Below are 20,047 nucleotides of genomic sequence, written 5' to 3'. Positions count from 1 at the left end.
AGTTTTTTTTGATAGTGGTATGTTAGTAATGTCTTTTAAAACATCAAGAGTGTGAAGGAAATTCTGTAAGCACATGATAGAATCTTGTAAGATGGCCTGGGCAAATATATTTCCTATAAGAAGCTTATGCAGTATATCAAATAGGCTCAAATATTGATCTTTATTACTAAATACCATAGCATATAAGATTTCCTTCAGTACTATGGAAATTCACGCAGATTATGTAATAGTGTTGTACCACAACTCTAATCCTCCATATATTCTATCTATTTTATTAAATAAAAAGACAAACTGACACTTTATTACTTGCCTATCATAACTTTTCAAAAAAAACTAAAATCAGAAACATTATAATAGAAACAGTAAACTATTGTCTGTCTCTCTATGTCAGCTCCCAGTGGAGAAGCTGTCATTCTAGAGGGTACCCTGAACCTAGGCCACCAGAGCACCTCTGCTAAGCCAGGATGGGACATCTAAAGTATGTGAGTATAATAGGGTTTGCTAATGTGAAAAGAGCAATTTGTAGAATTGTAGCAAAATGTAGAAAGAAAATACTTTGCTACATATTTTCAGTTACTATTTAGATTACAGATATAAAATACGCAAAAACATTGGAAAGGAGATATAATGATGATTTGGAAACCAATACAGTAAAAAGATTGACAACTTCAATATTGCAAAAAGACTCCAAGATATTAGTGTACAATTCTCATAGATGAATCATTTTTAAGTGAATTGAAAAGAAGCAATCTTTGTGTGCTTATTGCAGTTCTAGATGGTTACCTTAATGATTGACAACTATTTATCACTGTTGAAAAATAGTTGTCTGTTCACTGTTCCCAATCACAGAGATTGGGAATCTACTGTGATGTGTGGATACCTAGATTGATATAGAAGAGATTGCCAATGTTTCCCATAATTTCTTTGAGAAATTATTTTTTTTTATTATTTCAATTCTCTTCTAGAATTCATGTGCCATGCAAGATTCAAGACAAGTGTAGGCATCGAGTCTTCTCCAGAATACTTCAGAAAAATAAAATGTTACCTGCTTTTACTTTTATAAAATAAATTAGACTTTCTCAGAGCCTCCACTAATCAGTGTAAACAGTGTCAATCTCTCTGTAGAAACCTTCTGTTTCCTCAAGTACACATAGGAAATTTCCAATTATCTGGTTCCAGAAGCCTAGAAAAAGAAAAAAAAAAAGTCTGTTCCTTATGCATGGGACATACTGTTTCCACCACTGCTAATGACAGATGACTTTCACTTTGTAATAAGCCACATTTCCAAGTTGGTCCAGAGATGCCTCTCACAAAAGCAATTCTGCACTTTAGATTTCAACTTTATGCTTGCTTACAACCATCCCCAATGACATCCTTAAATCACAGCATTGGTGTCTAGCCTTGTTAGTAAGCTTGCAACCAGTGCTTTAAGCCATGTGTAATATTATAAACAATCCACTTTTAGTTTTCCATCAGTTGCAAAAACTCAGAAGCTATTATTCTTTTCCATTATTAACTTATCTTGTTTTCTATTTCTTTCATCTCCAGGTATTTGTAGATTCTCCAGTCTCTGAGTTCTTGAAAAGCCTCCAGACCCTATTTAACGCTCTTATTGAACCTCAATTTTCATGCAAATCCTGGATGGGATGTGTGTTAAGGTACCTGACAACTTCTGTTTTCAGCCCTGAAACTCAAAGTCATTAGAAAGCACCTTTATTTAGCAGAGACCCAGGGTTCCAAAGCACTATATCTTAATTGTCTGATCTGTAAGTTTGTGTGGCAGTGGAAAAGATTTTCCTTCCATAGAGAAACCAAGACAGAAATTAAGATACCTGATAATTATTTTGTCTTATAAATATTATGAGATCCACAAGATGTATACCAGGACAAAGGAAACATAATGCAGATAAGATAACTTCTTTTTCTCTTTGTTTTCTTCAGTTTTAATGCACTATATTCTTTACTGATATAAAGTTGAGTTAATCACAAATCAGTTAGATTGGTCTTCTAATATCGCTGGTATCTGATTTCTCTGAATTGACATATAAACTGCCTTATTAAATGTAAATGAAACATTTACTCGTTAAATTAAACTATTAGAGAGTATTTCAGTTTTGATGCAAATCTGGAGAGGTTATTCTAGAGCTATTTGAACAAGCCAATGGCAAAGGTGTTCTGAACTCAGAATGGAAAAAATCAAAGATTATAGGGATGTTTCTTTGTTCTCCGTCTGCTTTTCTTCCTCCTCTTTCTGTTTTCTTCTTTCTTATCCCCTTCTCAATCAATTTTACTGATGACTAGATTATCTAAAGCAAAAGACTATATAAGAAAGACATGGTAGCCAACTATTCACCACTTTAACACAAATGTAAAAATGCAATCGAATACTGAGGAAAGAATAGCTGTAGTATACCATGATAAATCCAATTGGAACATCAAATTTAACTCATTTCTAGTAAAGGAAGACACACACAGATGCCTTGAAAACAATTATTTTTTAAAGATCTTATTTATTTATTTATTTATTTATTTATTTATTTATTTATCTGAGAGAGGGAGACAGAAATAGTGACAGTGATAGAGAGAACACAAGCTGGGAGAAGAGGGAGAAGCAGACTGCCTGCTGAGCAGGGATCCTGACATGGGGCTCAAACTCAGAACCCCAGGATCATGACTTGAGCTGAAGGCAGACACTTAACTGACCGAGCCACCAAGGTGCCCCCAAAACAATTATTTTTATACCAAAGGAAAAACTGATAAAATGATAAATAATATAAAGTATGAAGAAGAATGTTATAGCAATTTCTTACAGCCTCTTCAAACTCTTAGCTCTTCTGCCAATGTACTCTGATATTAAGAGAAATGTATTAGAGATATTTGAGAAATGCTGCTATAAGAATTTCTGTAAGATTTGAGGTTAGAATTCTATGAGTGGCACTTAATTGCATTAGAATATGAGAAAGAGTAGTATAGCTATTTAATAGGCACAAAGTCTAGACTTGCAGAGAAAATGGGCATAAAGAAATCATATACGTGATTTAGAAACACATATACAAATAAATACATACAAAAATATTGGAACATAAAATAAAGGTAAGCTAAATAATATAAGAATACTGTCATTTGATGATCAGTGATGGTCAATGGCCAAGATTCAGGTTTGGCAATCTACCTTATATGAAGGAATAACCCCAAACAAGGAAAAATATTATAATGCAACATTTCTATCACTGAAGACATCCTGACCTCAACCCTACTCCATCAAGAGCAATGAGAATATTGTTATAAGCCAGAATCAGCTCCAAGGACATTTTGGAACCATAATATTAAAGGGTATTGAGGCTAAAGTAGTAAGAGAAAATCATTAAAGCTCTGGTATCTACATTTTACTTTGCCTATGAATTCTTTCATGTTGGTTTTCCTGTTTGGACTGTTATGTTCGATTTGTTTATAGAAAAAGTCTAAATTGAATGAATAAAATAAGTTATATTCTAAAACTTAGGGAAAAAAACTCTTCTCTTTATATTCTCTTAATATACTTTCTTTAGTCTTAATTTTCTTTTTTTTACTCCCCACATGAGTGTTAAATTAGGGTATGGATCTTGAGGAAAATGGTTAAAGAATGTGTGGGGTGATCTTCAAATACATGCACAAATACAGACATTCATTATAAACTGAAATAATACTTAAAATCCAGAATTCTAGAAGAGTTAGCAAGTTTTCTGGGAAATATATCTCTCTTGAAGTAATCAGTCTGACCTTATGATTCAGATTTAGGTATGGATCTTAAGCAATAATTAAAATAATTATTTCATATTGTTATAGCTATAGTGGAAACTCAATGAACCTGTAGCATCCCAGAACCCAACCCACCTGGCCTTGAGGTCTTTTCAATAATTGAGCTTAACACACAGGGATAGAGATTATCCCTCTTATTTCAAAATATATTGTGTAGCTTACATGACACTATAAGTTTCAATAGCATGTTTTACTGACTGTAAATTCCTATATAACCCAAGTCAGACAGAAAACAGAGCTCTAGTCCTGCTAGCCGGAAGGTGATTGACAGTGGCTACAGTCACATCAGTTTCAATGCCTATGGATTTCTACAACAGTATACAACAGCCTGGTTGATTTGCCGACTTACCTATGTCATTCCTTGGGGATTCCCAGAAACACCATACAGAGGGAGCTCTACAAATGTCTAGAATTTTTCATGACAACTGAGCTTTAGATTCTTAAATCAGCACACATTCCATCTCCCTCCTTCTCCCCACCACCTCTACCTCTCCTGATACATTTTTAGCAAATGGTTTTCTAAAGGTGATCTGAAAACATTCTCTATGTTGTTTTTAAAAATTGTTGTTGATTTGTGTTGGTATACTACTTGTACTTGATTATAAACACTCTTGATTAATATAAAAAATATTTGAGTAGTTAATGCTTCAACTGAAAATAAACTTAAATGCGCAGCAATAGGTGAGCAAAAAATTCACTCAATGGAATACTGTATGGTGATTTAAATGCTGGTTATGAAAATATTAGGATAAAAAATAACATGTGAAAGAAAGCAAGTAGTAAAATTATTTTTAGAGCATGGTTTCAATTATGTGCAAAATCACAGAAAATAGACTCGATTAGAACACCAAAAATCTTAGGGTGGTAGACTAATGGAGCATTTATTTTTCTTTATTTTTCAAATTGTCAAATTTTATATATTTACTCTTTCAACAAACAGTTGGCTAAAGAGCAAAGTCGTTAAACTGAAAAAACTGAACATTTGGTAAGTTCACTTTCATCAGCAGCTATGGTTTGTATAACATCAAAATCCACTATCGGTGTGCAGTGTGACTTAAGGTAAAAAGGCTCACAATGAGATGCAGTGATCTCTAGTACAGAGAGTTTAACCTCACAGGTCAAAAGCCCATGTGTTCACTTGTAGGAAACTTTAAGAGTTTCTCCATCATTTTGTCATTTTTATTATAATTTTTTTTAAATTCCCAAAGACTTTTCCAGTTTTAAATGAAGAACCAAATAAATTAAGAGAAGGGAAAGATTTTGGAAGTTCTATACCTTGGAAATCTTAAAGAAATGTATGGAAGAACCAGTCAGTATATTCCCCTTATAAGTTGCCTCTATTAAATTATTTTAAGACACTATGGGCTTCATAAATATGCTTTTAACAATTTGATTTCAGTGCTGTTGTATTTAATGTAACAAACTATTCAAATTTCTACCAAATCAATGGCATCTTTACTCCACATAAGATTTCAATCCATGCCTAAAGGACTAATTCCTAACCCCTGACTTGATAGCCTTTTAAAATTATTTTGCTGTAATTAGGCATCTGCCAGGCTTCTGAACCCTATAGAGTTCCATTATTTGGAAGCTTTTCCTTTCACCTGTGAAATAGGAATATCCTCCATAATTTTGTTAATGCCTGTTTACTTCCTGGGGTTCTCCATGCTTCAACATAAAAACCAAATCCTCTAATCTTCTGATTTGCTGTCCATCTCTTCTGGTCCCTGTAGACCTTACCAGACTATTGAAACATTATCGACTACTTTATGCTGTAATTATGCTTCTTGGATTCTGGTCTTCATTTCCTCAGCTGATATTTCAGTACTTATGCACCCTCCTCCTCTTCCTCCTCTATTACTAGATCTAACTCAAAATTCTCAAACCTAATACATACAGAATCAACTGTTGACAGTTTGTAAAACCAATTGTTGCCTGAGACTCATCCCAGACATGTTTAACCTAGGGTGGGGCTTAAATTATGGCAAATTTAAAAGCTCTCTTATGTTGGCATGGGATGGTGAGAAGTGCATTCTAATGCACAGTCATGGTGGAGAATCACTACATGGATACTGATTCCAGTCTCACCTGGCTTATCTTTACATTTACTACTCAAGGTCCATGGAAAATTAGAAAAAAATTAAAATGTCTGATCTTTGCAAAATCTATAACATAATAAAATATTAGAATTGTGATTCCTGAAACTCTCAAGATTGTGATGAAGGAGATTGCAGCCAGGACAGTCTCCACAAAAGTCAAGAATTAGCTATCCATAAATGAAAACAGGTCTGGAAGAGCTTAAGAGTTCACTTAAGAAACTTTAACAACAGAGTGGCAGAAGAAATCATAGAATCACTCCACAAAAAAGAGAAGGAAGAGCAGTTTCATTTTGCCTACATCATTCCATCTCAGATTGGCACTGCTTGGCACCAAGAGGGAACTCCTGAGCTAGAAAGAATTCCCTTCACTTGGGTCAATGAGCATTTACCACAGCCTTGGGACAATACACGAAGGGTCACTTTGGTTTGCCCCACTCAGAGACTAGAAGTCATTCAGTGAAAGTGATCCTAGTTCCCAGTGACCTGCTCTGCAGAAAAACCCAGCAGTTCTCACCACTGAAGGAAAGGGCCAGCACAGCTACTGAAGACTCTTTGCAGATTTTGCCAGCTTTCACCCTTCAGGTTTTCAAATTCACAGATGCCAGTTCTGAGCCCCTCCCACTCCCTCCTTTGTCCCTCTTGTCCATGACCCACTGGAGCCCAGGATCCTCATTGAGCAGCCAGCCCCAACCTTGGCAGGCAAGTGCTTGAGTGCAAGATGCCAACCTAGACCTCTGCACTGATTCCCATCACCATTTGTGTGCTCAGGACTAGCCTCTCCAGCTGTGTACCTACATCCTGCTGGCTCGACTCCCATCACCAGTTTTCATGCCATGCCTATACCTGTGGCAAGATCCTGTAGCCACAGGAGTGCATTTTGACAGTCAGGGCCCAGGAAGTTGCTTATTGGCCCAGATCTGGCCCTGTCTCCTGTCACTGGCCCACACCACTGGAATCACCAGCAGCTTAGATTCTCCAGCTATGCACCTACAATAGACCCCCTGGCATACACTGCCATGCCATGGTGAGACTCTATGCATTTGCAAATTATATATCTGATAAGGAGTTAATATCCAAAATATATAAGGAATTCATATAATTTAATAGCAAAAAAAAATCAAATAATCCAATTAAAAATGGGAAAATGTCTATGAATAGACATTTTTCCAAAGATATACAATGGCTGACAAGTGCCTGAAAAGGTGCTCAACATCACTAATCACCAGTGAAATCCAAATCAAAACCATAATGAGATATCATCTAAAATGATGATATCTGGCAGCCCCAGTGTCTCAGCGGTTTAGCGCCGCCTTCAGCCCAGGGCGTGATCCTGGAGACCAGGGATCGAGTCCCACGTCGGGCTCTCTGCATAGAGCCTGCTTCTCCCTCTGCCTGTGTCTCTGCCTCTCTCTCTCTCATGAATAAATAAATAAAATCTTAAAAAAATAAATAAAAAATAAAATAAAATGATGATATCTTTTAGATATCATTTTAGAATTCCAGTACTACTACTACTGGATATTTACGCCAAAAATACAAAGATGCTAATTCAAATGGTTATGTGCAGCCCTATATTTATAGTATTATTTACAGTAGCCAAATTATGGAAGCAGCTCAACTGTCCATTGAATGAAGATGTAGTATGTATATATACAATGGAATATTGTTCAGCCATAAAAGGAATGAAATCCTGTCATTTGCAATGTCATGGATGGAGCTAGAGAGTATAATGCTAAGCAAAATAAGTCAGTTGGAGAAAGACAAATACCATGATTTCATTCATATGTGGAATTTAGGAACAAAACAAATGAGCAAAGGAAAGAAAACAGAGAGAGAGACAAACTGAGAAACAGACTCTTCACTGCAGAGAACAGCCTGATGGTTACCAGAGGGGAGAGGGGAGGGGAGAAGGGTAAAATAGGTGAAGGGGATTAAGAGCACACTTATTTTGTTGAACACTAAGTGAGATATGGAATTGTTGAATCACTGTATTGTATACCTGAAACTAATATAACACTGTTGGCAATACTGGAATTAAAATAAAAGACTTAGTAAACAAAAGAACAAGAGGTAACAAATGCTGTGAAGATGTGCAGAAAAGAGAATCCTAGTAACATATACTGGTGAAGCCACTGTGGAAAACAGTATGGAGGTTTCTCAAAAAAATTAAAAATAATAGTACCAAATGCTTCAGCAGTCCTAGCTCTGAAAGGAAATGAAATTAGGACCTCATAGAGGTATCTACATCCCCATATTCATTGCTGAATAATTCATCATAGCCAATACTAGGTTTTGATCAATAGATGAATAGATAAAGATATGGTATATTTTTATAATGGAATACTATTGAGCCATAAAAAGAAGGAAACCTCGCCATTTGTGACAACATGGATAAACCTTAAGGGCATTTTGCTTAGTGAAAAAAAAAATAGAAAGACAAAGAGAAACACTGTCTGATCTCACTTGTATGTGGAATCTAAAAATGTCAAAGTCCTAAAAACAGAAAACAGATTGATGATTATTGGAGGTTTGGGATGGAATAAAGGCAGAAATGTTAGTCAAAGGACATAGACTCTCAGTTGTAAGATGAATAAGTTCAACAATGTACAGTATGGTGACTATAGTGAATAATACCACATTGTACACCTAAGAATTGCTATGAGCAGATCTTTACTGTTCTCACCACAACAAAAATTTTTAAAAATTGTAATTATGCAAGGTGAAGGATGTGTTAAATAACCTTATTGTGGTAAACATTTTACTACACATATTGGTACCAAATCATCACATTGCGTACCTTAAAGTCAGACATTGTTATAAGTCAGCTATATCTCAGCAAAGCCTGGGGAAACAAGAGAATTGTGATTCATGATAGCATTAAGGATTTTCATCAAATGACAATATAGCAATATGGGATATATGTCAAATATGTAAATTCAATCCTGTTCCTTGTTACATGAGTAGGACAGGGTCCATAGTGGATATTATGCAAAGTCACATGATCATGGAATTTGTAAAAACTGTATACCAAAAAATATTTGCATTTTTCTGTAAGGTCATACAAAAATTATTTAAAATAATTTGAATATTTACAAACTAGAGTGGAATGAGAATCTGAGTTAGAGGTGACAAAGTGGTTGAGAATCAGTGAAAAGCCAGTATATTTCTTTTCTCCATATTTTTCTAAGCCTAAAAAGAGTCTTTAATCTGCTTTGTCAAAGAAACTGTACACCGAATACATTCCCTTCGCTGTTTTTCTAGGAAATTCTTTCCTGCTTCTGCATTTTATTCAAAGTGACAGGGTAAAGGTGGAAAGGGAGTACATTTTAAGTATATTCCACATTAGACAGAAATGAACTTCTATGTTTCTTTAAAATTGGGGAAGTAGGCCTGGCAATAGAAGTCAGATTCAAATATTATAAAGCTAAGCATTACTTTTTTCTAAAGAATAATTCTGTTCTCTAGAAGGAAGCCTGAAAAACAGAAAATCACTTGCTACAAATATTGGGATACAAACTAATCAAAGCCTTATCACTAATAAAGAGAAACAGTATAAGCAATTTCATTAATGACCTTTTTTTTTTTTTTTTTTTTTAAGTGATCTCAACCAGGCTAACAGTAAGGGGTGTGCCATTGGTTCAGAACACGGACAGTGCATTCAACCATTCCTAGAGATTTTAGTTTAAAATATCTGGGACAGGAGGTTGCATTTAAAGAGAAGTCTCCAAATGATTTTAACAATCAATGAGGATTGAGAAAATAGGGCTTCATTAATAAAAATGTTAGGAATAATAATAAATATCTGTGCCTTGAACCCTCACTGTAAAATATCCAGGGTGTGTCTTGTATGCACCTTATTAATTCCAGCAGTGTTTTCTAGTACCTATTAGAAGCTGATTTATTTTATAATGTATCTTTTATGATTTTTAAAATAATTTTTTAAAACTGATGAAATAACATTTATTCAGAGCCACCACAGTGCCAGTTTGTTCTTAAAAGAGACTTTTGCAGAAATTATAGTTACCACATTATAATCACATAACTTGCCCAAGGTCACCATAAGAAGGCTGGTGATGTGTAGAACATGGTGGAACACCTCGAAACCAATATTTATACTAAGAAACTATACTATATCTTATATTAGAAATCAGCTAATCAAAGCAATATTGGATATCTGCATTTCATTTTCTATAACTCAGTGTGCTCATGTCTGAATTCAAGTTATATTTCCACACCCTGCTTTTCCTCCCAAATTCACTCTATTCCATAATGACATTTGCACCTATCAAAACACCCAAATGAAAAACCTTAGAACAATATTTAACTCTCTTAGTTCCCTTATCACCTCCCTCCTAACATCAAATAAAATATCAGAACCTGTCCGCCGCAGCTAACAAATATATTTTGATTATTCCTGGCCCATAGCCATCAATGTTTTTTTTTTTTTTTTTTATGATAGTCACAGAGAGAGAGAGAGAGAGGCAGAGACACAGGCAGAGGGAGAAGCAGGCTCCATGCACTGGGAGCCCGACGTGGGATTCGATCCCTGGTCTCCAGGATCGCACCCTGCGCCAAAGGCAGGCGCTAAACTGCTGCGCCACCCAGGGATCCCCTATCAATGTCTGTCTCCATCTCAGCCATCAAGCTCCAAGACCCAAGCTTCCCTCACTCCTCACATCACAATTTATTGTATTTCTTTGGTATGACTCATAGGATTGTGGAAGCTAAAGGGTCTATATACATAATAGGCTTAGAATGGGTCCATGGGAAGCTCTTAAGAATTGTTAGCTATTATTATTATCTGCTAGATGAATTCATATAAATGTAAGCAGTTGAAGGATGCATGAAGAGGTCAGAAAAGTTTGCCCCTATTGCCTGTGAGAGTCCACTCTACTAGGAAGCTGAGCCTTATGCAGTATTTCCCTGTTGTCCTGACTACAGTTATTGGAAGCCTTTCTAAGAAGTGCAGATCGTGTTCTATCATCTCTGACTTCTTATCAACATAGTTCTATAACACAGAGCCCATGCTCCCTTGCTGCCCCAGGATATAAGCCTGGCTCCCTTCCTTAAACCTGTTTCTGGTCCACTCCTTTTCATTCTCTGTATATGGGCCAAGGCAACATGTCCCCTCACCTCTTATCTCTAAATCGCCTTCTATAACTATTATCTTATATTTGGAAATTTGGAGGTGATTTCAAGGGAACTTGCGTCCCTCTTTATGCCTCCATTCCCAACCCAGATTACTTTTACTCCACCCTACAATTAGAATGGTGGGAAATTCCCATGCCGATTGAATTTTACATGTGGCTATGGGAAAAGTAGGAGTCGTGAGCATCATCATCAAACTAAGTTAGTATGCATTCAACATTTATTAAGTGTCCAATGGAGTTTTCAACACTTGATGAGAAACACTTCATTTAATGTTTACTTTAATATTTTTAAAAATATTCTGTTTATTTATTCATGAGAGACACAGAGAGAGGCAGAGACGTAGGCAGAAGGAGAAGAAGGGTCCCTGTAGGGAGTCTGATGCCGGACTCAATCCCAGGACCCTGGGATCACACCCTGAGCCGAAGTCAGATGCTCAACCACTGAGCCACCCAGGTGTCCCTGTTTATAGGAATATTAGAAGCAGGCAGGCCTATTGGCTCATGTTATAGTCAGAGGCCAAAGCTCAACAATGTTAATTTGCCTAAAGCCACAGAGCTAAGTTGCTAGGATGAATGCGTGCCAGCACAGAAGTAGGAAGTAATGCCAGGATCAATGCAAGGAAGTTGAAGAGGATCATCTATAGGAAGCAGCAGTCACAGACTCAAATGAGTGTGTCTGGTGCAGGAAGTATTTTATTTTAACTCTGGCGTGGATGGGACTTTTGGCCTCAGTGATGCAGAGATAAAGTGAGTAGTGGAAATAAAGGTGAATTGGAGAGTGCATACTCCATCTAAGCAAGACTGTAGGATCTCAATCTCTATAAAGCAGGATTCAGTGCAGCAACATCATCTAATTTTTCAAAAGCAAGCCAAAAATTCAAATGTTCTGTGAAATCCACAAATTTAAAAATATAGGCAACTGATGTCAAAAACAGTTTGAAGATGAAAATTACAAGGATTTATAAAATACAAACAAAGGTTGGCCTGATGTTCAGAGAAAAAGAGAGAAGATGACATGAGTCCTATTTTGGTTGATGTGAATTCTTGAATAATAATTTGGAGTTTATTTTATTGGTGGGAGCTACTTGAGTTGTTCATTGCTATTTATTTGATAGTTTGTTTCTTGCTCTGTGTGAGTCTATACTGATGGGCGAATTAGGAGAGGGACTGATTCAAAAGAGATTGAGAATATAATGTTGTCAGGATTGGGGCACCAGTTGGAGTAAGGATCGAACAGTAGTACACAGTGACATTAAAGTTCAGCCTTCATTCATTCATATGTTCATTAAATCTGCCTTTGTAGAGGAACTGCTACATTCTGTGCAACAAAAAGATGTTTGAGGCTTCATCCCTGTCCTCAAGGGTTTAAGGTTTAATAACTGAACTCTCTAAATATGGTTTGTGTTTCATAAAGTATCATTTTTGGGAGCCCTCTAATTTGTTCCCAAAACAAGATCATCCTCATTTAAATCACAAAAAGGTATGATTATACCTAATATGTCATCCAGACTCCCCAGTTGCCTGGACAATGTTAGGCACACATGGACACTTGGTAAATCCCTACTCAATATCTTGAGTATTATTGCCTTCGGGAGACTTGGCTTTGCAATCTGGGGCTTCCAAAGATATAAAAGGAATTGTGATACGGTATAAAAAGCTTGAACTTGGTGTTTGCTAGCTTGGGATTTTGGGTAAATCTCTTTAATTCTGAAATTACGTTTTTCATCTATATAATGAGTACATTAATGCCTGCCTTGTAGGTTTGGGGATAGTTAGCAAAAATATATATAAATAACTAGTTGATAAACTATCATAAGCTAGAAAAGGTAACTTTTATGGTCACTGTCATCATCATCATCACTATCATCATCATTATCATCATCCTCACGTCCTCATTATCTACCAGAAAAACAGAAAACACACTCAAAATAGAATTAGAAGCAGAGAAAACTGCATTTGAATTTGAAAGACACATTATTTATAGTGCAAAGTGCTAACATTCAGAAGGGAAGTCAAGATTATACAGAGACCTGTGAAAGTGGGTCTGCAAAGCTATTACTGACTACTTGATACTGTAAAAGTGAACTGCATAGAGTGGGTCTCTGGTAATTTTATTTTTTTTTTTTTTTTTTTTTTTTTTTTTTTAATTTTTTTATTTATTTATGATAGTCACAGAGAGAGAGAGAGAGGCAGAGACATAGTCAGAGGGAGAAGCAGGCTCCATGCACCGGGAGCCCGATGTGGGATTCGATCCCGGGTCTCCAGGATCGCGCCCTGGGCCAAAGGCAGGCGCCAAACCGCTGCGCCACCCAGGGATCCCATGGTAATTTTAAAACTAAGTGTATTTTAATAGATCTGACTGTTCTCCATGGAGTCTGAAGCAAGGCTCCAATCACAGACCAACATTTTTTTCTTTAGAAATTTTTTAATTTTTTAATTTTTTCTTTTCTTTTTTTTTTTTTTTTTAAGATTTTATTTATTTATTCATGAGAGACACAGAGAGAGAGAGAGGCAGAGGGAGAAGCAGGCTCCATGCAGGGAGCCCGATGACTTCAGGATCACGCCCTGGGCCGAAGGCAGGCGCTAAACCGCTGAGCCACCCAGGCGTCCCTTTTAATTTTTTCTAAGCAGGAGTTAGCTTTGAGAGCCTGGGGATGGATAGTGTTTGATCTTGAGCACATTTATTGAGGTAATCTCAGTATTAACTTGCTTCTCTGAATCACTATACATTAGGTACTTCAGACTTCAGTGTGGAAATTGACCCTTTATACAAGCTTCAGTGACTTCAGTGACGAAAATTAGTCAAAACAGTCAAAAATAAATGAATTCTTTTAAAAAAAAGCATTTTGAATGGGGCCTATTAATAGGAAGGTTAAAAAGTTGTGTGAAATTGGGCAAAACAAAATAAGTGGAAATATTATACCCTTTTAGAAGGCATTTGTCAGGCATTCAGATTTAGAAATGTAACTGATAGGATAAAAGTGGAAATTATAGTAGAACATATTTCCCAAAAGCTGGCTGTGTTTTTTTATTGTTCTTACACAAAGTGAGAGGCATCAGAACACATTTTTTAAATAATCCTACCTTCTTTTTTTTTTTCCTTCTCATTTTAAGGTGGGCAATTTGCCATATTTTAATGTATGAATGAACCAAACTTATCAAGTAGCCTATATGCAAATATATTCAGATACACAGTAGATACTTTAACTTTTATTTTTAGGTTTTTAAAAAGTTAACTGAGTTGGTCATCCAAATATGCTCTATTAAAATAATGAAAATATATTTTCATTACTAAAAAAGAATTAAGTATATAGTGATATATAAGGAGACAAAGAAGATATGCTGAATTGTAGCGGCTAGATTTTTCAATTCATCAATGTATAGGAAATGCAAGAAATTAATGGTAGAGAGGACTATTAGGACAACTGTCTATCTGTTTACATATATACTGGTGAGAATAGTTTACAGCCTTAGGTAAACCTAATCAGTTTTTATTTTAAATATCTAATACTGCCACTTAAAGTTTTTATTCATGAAGCAGTTACACAGAAGTGCATGTTGAATTGAGCCATTATACATGTATTAAGTGAAAGATATACAGAAGAAAGAAGCTTTCAGAATTGTTAAGTCATTTTTTTTTATTAGAAAGAATATGTCCTAGTACATATTTACCTTTCAAGATAGACTATTGTGAGTCACAGTGATGAAAAGAAACAGGGCTCTATAAAACGCATTAAGGGGGATCAATTCTCTGCCAGAACATCATGGATGCTGGGTAGTTCACTATGTCAATAAAAACATAACCACATCTCAAAGGATTTTCTATTGTTATAGTGGTCTACAAATCTATGTGAAAGGCTTAGATGAAGACAAAACATGCCTGCTGTGTTCCTGTATTACCAATCTCTGAGCCCTGCAAACCATGTTTACTCTAATTACTACAAAACAAGAGGCAGGGTTGGGCTTCATTTTCATTTCCACAAGGATGCTCTCTCCGTTGTTTTGACCCTGAGATGTCCATCATGCTGTAGGGTCACAGATTTGAGAGAAAAAGGACTTTCTGGTTCCAGGAAGCCTTGTCTTTAAATCTTCATCTTATTTCACTCTTAAACCCTTTTTATTGCTGTGACAAATTTAGGTTCCATGGCAAGAACGGATTTCATGGCACCTGAAGGGTGGAAAATGTTTTTACAAGAAGACGTTAGTTTGATTCTTTCTCAATCTGGGCTGGGAAAATTAAGCTTGTTTAAATATGTGTTGGAATAGCCTAAAGAAACAAAACAAAACACAACAGTACCAGGAGGAGGCGGTTTGGGGTTTGTACCAATAACTAAATTTTGTGCTGCCAAACCGAAAAGTTAACAGCCACTGGATATACTGACACTGAATAGCAGAAAATGGAAGGAAGCGCCATTAAAGTATCAGGCATACAGTCGAGAGAATTGAGTTTAAGTCACCACCATTAGGGATTTAATGTGTAAAGCATGTCAGGTAAATTATAATAACTAAGAACCTCATTGTATTTCCCGTCTGTAAAATGACCTGCAATGGCTGTTCAGTTCATCTCAGGTTTGTTGCGAGTATTAATAAAAAGATGTTTTAAAATGGATTTATTATTGCCGGCCATCCAAGACTACCTTGTTACAATTATAGGTCAGGATAAAACACCTTCATGAGTTCTGTGGGATGAAAAAAATTACCACTAATTGAAATATTGAAATTATAATAGTTCTGGTGAGTGTTCATCTCAGAAAAATCTGACAATTGCATTCAGAGTTCTCTCCCTCTCCCTCTGCCTCCCTTCCCTTGCACCTTCCTCTCTCTTTTTCTTTATTTGGAAAATCATTTTGCTGAAGTCTTGACTCATCATATCTGGGGAAGAGTGAGAAAAGAATGAAGTGAAGAAATGTGAGTTTTAACCATTTATGATATGCCAAGGCATATGCATAATCTCACTTTTTTTTTAAGATTTTATTGATTTACTTAATTTGAGAGAGTGAGGAAGGGCAGAGGGAGGAGGGGAGAGAGAATCTTTTTTGTAAAGATTTCATTGGTTTATTTGAGAGAGACACAGTACGAACAGAGGGAGGGGCAGGGGAAAGAGAGGGAGAAGCAAACTCCCCAGGAGTGGGGCTCGATCTCATAACCCCGAGATCATGACATGAGCCAAAATCAAGAGTCAGATGCTCAAATGACTGAGGCACCCAGGCACCCCACAATCTTATTTAATTTTTCAAAGCAACCTGTTATACTAGATACTATTCATTATCACTTCACTTTTCCCAATGAACAAGTTGAGGCTTAAAGAGGTTATGTAATTCACTCAAAGCTACACAGTTAATGTATGGTTGATACATGAACTAAATTTTAGTACATATGATTCTAGAAACAAAGTCTTTGCTCATAGTAGCATGTGGACATTGACAATCCGGTTCACCTGAAGAGCATTTATTTGCTGACAGTTTTGTGTACTTGATAACTGAATTAAGCAAGGCACAAGCTAGCTATAGGATAGTCCCATATTAAAACATATATACATGTATATACAATATTTCCTAGAGAAGTATGCTGAACCAATTTATTATTGGTATGTTTTAACTATCTCCTGTCCCTAGTCTACTCTAAAAATAATTTATGAACAAAAATCAGATAATTAATCTGAGTAATTGATGATAGATGTATTTCCAGATCTCTTTAACCATAATTAAATGCTAATGAAATTTTACTGGTTTTTGTTTTCCTCAATGAGTATGTGAGTAAAACCAGGATATTATATAGATGGATCAATCTGGATTTAGTAATAGGATCTTTTTAAAAATGCATATGTATTTATTAAAGACAAATTTTACTATAGCTATGTATATAAATAGCTATATATATCTATGTATAATTCTATATATTTTAATATTTAATTGGGCTATGAGATACACAATACAAAGAAAACTCTGAGTTTTGAAGTTACTATCCATTAGAGGTCAGATGCTGGTATATAGGGCTATATAGAACAAGTCAATACACCATACATCATCACTTTTGAAATTAAGTGGTATAATAACTATAAGATCAAAATCTCAGTTGTTAAATACTGCAATAAAGTAAAATGAACATATATTGATGAGTTAACCAGTACAGAAATTAATAAGCAATATTTCTCAAAGGTAAAGATTTGGAACTTGAAATTTATTACTACAAATTTAAGCACATTGTCCAAATAACTCTACTGAAATAAAACTCCATTTGTTTTCCTTGATACATTTATTACAACATCTGTTTAACACAGTAATTACAAGATCTAGAACAAATGATAAAAAAGAATATCAGAAAAAGTGTGATTTTTAAAAATCTTAAAAATATGGGAGTGCCTCATGACTCATCTGCCTTTGGCTCAGGTCATGATCCTGGGGTCCCGGGGTTGAGCCCCATGTCGTGTCGGGCTCCCTGCTCAGTGGGGAGTCGGCTTCTCCTTCTCCCTCTGCCCATCTTCCCTGCTCATATTGTCTCTTGTGCACTCTCTCTCTCAAATAAATAAAAAAAACTTTCAAAAAATCTTAAAAGTGCAAAAATAGCACAATTGCTTAAATGTTGAAATAGACACTGTAATATATATAAAGTTAATTTTCCATTTTCTTCCCACCACTAACCAGGACAACTAAACATTAATAATTCGATGTTTATAACTCTGAAGTTTCAAATATGCATATTCAAATATTTTACATATTTAATTATTTTTATAATCATGGAATCATGTGATTCTAAATATTTCTAATTTTTAATGAAAAATAATAGAGATTCTCCCTTTTTAGTTCACATGAACACAGACTATTATTCTCCTTTTAACTCACAGTGTTGGAAGACATTGGTTGTATCAAAATTGATTTAATTATTCCCTGTACTGGTAGAGATTTAGGTAGCTTGTAATGCTATAATGGATATCCTTGAACATACTTCATTTTGTGACTTTTGCTAGATTAATGGATTTGTTCATCAGGAAAATGTTGACTGGTACATCAAATTGACCTTGAAATTCTTTGTACTGATCTATATCCATCAGCATTGTTTGAGAATATCATAATCCCTACATTCTTAAAACTGAATGTAAATCATTTTGTATTTTGCCACTATTATAAGCTGCAAATGCTGTATCATTGCTTTAGTTTGAATTTTTTATTCATTAGGAATCTTGTGAATCTATATCTTCTCTTTAGACTCATTTGAATTTACTTGTTTTGAGAACTTCCTTTCTGTAATTTTAGACTACATTTTCTTTATTTGCATGTTTCTTATTTATTTATATGGAATCTACTAATATAGGAGCACTGACCTTTGTTTTCATACTATCTGTCTTGTTTGTGTTTTGTCAATTATATCTATTTTATGTAAATTTTTAATGTTTGGGAGTTGTAATTGTTTCCACTCATTTGCTAATATATTTCTTTATGGCTTCCATTCTTGTCCTAAGAAACAAAGCATTCCATATTTCTAGATAATAAAAATCAATTTTCCCATTTTCCTGGAGTATAGTACTTTTGTAATTTTATATATTTATTTTTATATTTATATGTTGAATATATTTGTTTTTCTGTTTCAAATTTTGTTAAATAACCCACAAACCCTGCTTCATTTATTAAATAACTTTTTTCCTAATATGTTAAAAACAATTATTTTATAATATGATTTATGCACACATATTATTAGTTTACCCCACTAATATATGTATCTTTTCCTGTACATTTTTCCATGCTTTATAACCTTTTTATTTTTAAGATTTTATTTTTAAGTAGTCTTTACAGCCAACATGGGGCTCAGATTCACAACCTGAAAACCAAGGGTCACACATTTTACTGACTGAGACAGCTAGGTGCCCCCACCTGCTAAGGTCACTATTACAACATTCTCTCTTCCCAAAACAGTTTTCACAAACTTGATCATAACTTTTTAAAATAAATTATGGCATCAGGTTACCAAACATAAAAAACATTGCAGATTTTTTTTTTTTACTAGAAAAGAATTTAATTTATAAATGAAATAGGGAGAATAGTTTTATTTTTATTGTGTTTGATAGACTCTTCAGTGATAAATGTTGGGCAGCCTGGGTGGCTCAGCAGTTTGGTGCCTGCCTTCTGCCCAGGGCGTGATCCTGGAGACCCTGGGATTGAGTCCCACATCTGGCTCCCTGCATGGAGCCTGCTTCTCCCTCTGCCTGTGTCTCTGCCTCTCTCGCTCTGTGTCTCTCATGAATAAATAAATAAAATCTTGAAAAAAAAAGATAAATGTTTACTCAACACTGAACATTATTATGTTTATTAACTGAAGACCATTTCTTCTGTTTCTTGTTTGATAAGTTTTATTATTTTGAAAATCCAGGAGAATTCTATCAATAGAAATTTATTAATTATGATCATATTTTTTAATTTTAAATTTATTAGTACAGTGGATTGCAGTGATAGATCAAGTTTTTAACCATCATTACTTTCCTAAAATAAATACTAGTGCATTACAACATATTTTCTTTTACATATTTTCTGTATTTTTCTTGTTTATGTTTTATTTTAAATCTCTTAGTATATAATCAACTGTGTTATGTCCATAGTTATTTTTCTGTGTCATAGTTTTCTCCTCCTGAAGTCAGCATTATACTTAGATCATAGAATACATTTGGAAATATTCTACCTTTACTACTATGAAATATTTTAGTACATTATAAAACACCAGTCCTGGAATCCTTTTCCCCAAACTTCTTAAGTAGTTTCTTTCTAGTATGTCTCTCTCGGCTGGTTTCTGGACTCTGTCCTGTTCTATTCATCTTTTTTTTTTTTCAATTCTTTCACTGAGGTCATATTGATGTGGGAAGCAAAGACAAAAGAAAAATTAAATTTCCTCACTACTTACAACCTTGAAACAGGCAGATTGACATCCCTTTAGGAGCTCAGCTACTTCAATCCTAGTATGTTGCTAGGATCAAAGGACAATCTTAGCCCAACCCCCAGGATTCTGTAAGTC

The 20,047-nt window shown here is 35.0% G+C and overlaps 1 long non-coding RNA gene across 2 annotated transcripts in view; it reads right to left on the bottom strand.

Annotated features, from left to right (window-relative positions):
- Nucleotides 1-20,047, bottom strand: part of LOC111097385 — a 233,827-nt gene that overhangs the window by 143,688 nt on the left and 70,092 nt on the right. For both annotated transcript variants that reach the window (XR_005364526.1, XR_005364527.1), the window contains exon 2: nt 1,046-1,183. This is a non-coding gene — a long non-coding RNA (uncharacterized LOC111097385). The remainder of the gene's footprint in view (nt 1-1,045; nt 1,184-20,047) is intronic.

This window comes from Canis lupus, chromosome 9, assembly GCF_011100685.1.
Source record: "Canis lupus familiaris isolate Mischka breed German Shepherd chromosome 9, alternate assembly UU_Cfam_GSD_1.0, whole genome shotgun sequence".
NCBI lineage: Eukaryota > Metazoa > Chordata > Mammalia > Carnivora > Canidae > Canis > Canis lupus.
Note: the sequence above shows the minus strand (reverse complement) of the source record. Positions and strands in the feature narration are given on the sequence as shown.